The 2,548-nt window shown below is 41.6% G+C and overlaps 1 pseudogene; it reads left to right on the top strand.

Annotated features, from left to right (window-relative positions):
* The first annotated feature begins 393 nt into the window (after positions 1-393).
* On the top strand, positions 394-533 carry LOC115872169 (annotated as a pseudogene).
* The last annotated feature ends 2,015 nt before the right edge of the window (positions 534-2,548 follow it).

Raw genomic sequence — 2,548 nt, 5'->3', positions numbered from 1 at the left:
TATAAGACAATGGGAAGTATCTATATCAGCGGACCAGGCTTAATGTACGGCAGGAGAGGAAAACAGGTAAAAATTGGCACACAGAACGAGTGTCAAGTTTTGGAGGAGTCTCCGTTAAGTGTCAAGACTGGGGTCAAGAACCAGAACCATGACACTGAAGATAAGATTGAGCGCATTTGTGGTTAGGAGGGTATTGTTAGCTTCTGCTGCGTTTCCCCCACTAATGGCTAGCCCACGCCAATGGAGCCAAACACTGCCTGATCCAGCTCTGTCCCCATGACCCGGTGGAGAGCTGACTGCTGTGTCTTGCTTTCTGGCATAGAAGGCCAGAATTCTACCACTGAACCACCGCTGCCATGGGAGAGGAGGATAGAGTTTAAAAAATAGTCAATGATACTTACCTGGCCGGGGAGATACCATGATCACGAAGGTGGTTTTCCCAGGGCGAGGCTGACCCCTGTGATTTCCCCAAATGTGGGAAACTTGACTGCATAATTTGTGGTAGTGGGGGACTGTGTTCGCGCTCTCCCCTGGTAAAAAGAAAAAAAATAGTCACTGATGCTGGCAAGCATGCTGTCGGAATAGAATGGATTGGAAAGCCAGGTTGCTTATGGCAGGGAAATGTCATTGCCTAGTGAATGACAATGAACACTCCAGGAAGCTTGGGTTAGAACACACGCAGACGTGGGCATGGCTGGATCTCATCACTGAAGCACCTTTCAAGGTGGGAAACAACCACTGAGGGAAATATGACTGGGACTAAAGGGGGTGGGGGGCATCTGGAAAGCTAATATTCCATGGTAGGAATGCAACCACTTTGGTCAGTTAGTGATAAAGTCCAAGTACATTATCCTGCTTTAAATATCATTCCCACAGATTCTCCCCTAACAGCTATGCTGCCTTGAAGTGAGCACCTGGTTGATTCTGTCTCCCTGTAGAAGCAGACATTCCTTGATCATCCCCTCCCACGCCCCCTCATGCCTTCCCCCAATGCAGGTATTAGGTTTCCTCACCTGTGAGCTCAGGGACTTTACTGTGGCTACCACCACCTTGGGATGTATGTAACTCCTGAATGTGCATGATTAATGGCTACCTATAAAAACCCCAAGACAGTAAAAATACTCTTTTCTCCCACCTCCACGTGGTCCAAGAGGGGCTGAGGTGAGCATGCTACCATGAAATGTGTCTGACTCCTTTATTTTACCTTCTCTCCTACCTCTCCTGTTCTCTATGACTTTACAATACTCTTTATCTGTCATAACCATACAGCTGTGCCTATGGATCCCACGATTGTTAGCGGCTGGTTTACGCTAACATTTCAACCTTGATGGGCTGGCATGCAGCAGATCCTGAGTCCAGGCTTCTGATGGCCCGTTAGCTGTTCCTTCTGCAAAGATGCTGGGAAACAGGAAAGGACAGAGTGATTTGTACTGTAAAAAAACAAAGCGATAAAACTTTGCAATTATGTACATAGTGATGTTTCTTTTTTTAATGGGTAGTTGCACAAATACGCTGTTTCAGGGGAAAATCATCTATTTTGCATCTCAGCATTTTCTAGTTGGTAGTTCATAGATTCATCCATGGACATGCTAGCCAATTATTTTAATTTTTCTAATTTTTCTTGTAAAAACAACCCTTGCCAGAAATTATTATTTTTGCTAGTGTTTGTGAATCTAAGGGCATTATTTTCTGTTAGTCAGCATTTTTTTTGGTGAATTGGTTTTCTTCAGAAATTTCCTAATTAATTTTTTTCAGAAGTATTTTTATTAGAGAATATTTCAAATATATTTACAAACACAGAGGCTAATAGAACAAAGAGACCTGTATGAATCAATTAACTTCTAATAGGTGTTTTCCATGTGTGCTTTAGATTTTTACTTTAAGGAAACAAAACAAAGCAAAACATCACTTGCTCTCCTCCCTTCCCTGAGGTATGTACTGTACTGAAGTTAGTCATATATGGTTTTATCTATTCTTAAAAACATGCAAAATAAATCCTTACATGTAATTCTGCCAGTAGACTTTTTTCTTTGAACTTTGCTTCCCAGATGTATATAATATGTCACTCTTGTTATAGCTAGTTGCCAGGCATTGGGCTGTAAACTGCAAGGTCAGCGGCTTGAACTCATCAACCGCTCCAGAAGAGAAAGACGAGGCTCTCTGCTCCCATAAAGACCTACAACCTGGGACACCCAAAGGGGCAGTTTTACTCTGTTCTATAGACTCCGTAGGCATTGGAATGGACTCCTTGGCAATGAATGGATATAGTTTTAGATATTGTTAATAAACAAAACTTATTTTTCAATTATGGGTAGTTTCCAGTAGGTGGTTTGGTCCTTTAAGTTTGTTATTACCAACAGTCTGCAATAAATATCTATATCTATAAGCGATCTCCTCTATTGTTTGTTGTTGTGACCCACAAGGCTTTCTTTCTCTTTTTCCCCTCAACAGTTTTATTGGCACATAATTTACATATCATACAATTCAATAGTTCAATCATATCAAGGAGAATTGTACAATTACCACCACAAAAATTTATCTATTTTTG

This window comes from Echinops telfairi, unplaced genomic scaffold (assembly GCF_000313985.2).
Source record: "Echinops telfairi isolate 266 unplaced genomic scaffold, ASM31398v2 ScPeMD7_7420;HRSCAF=8458, whole genome shotgun sequence".
NCBI classification, from domain to species: Eukaryota; Metazoa; Chordata; class Mammalia; order Afrosoricida; family Tenrecidae; genus Echinops; species Echinops telfairi.
Note: the sequence above shows the minus strand (reverse complement) of the source record. Positions and strands in the feature narration are given on the sequence as shown.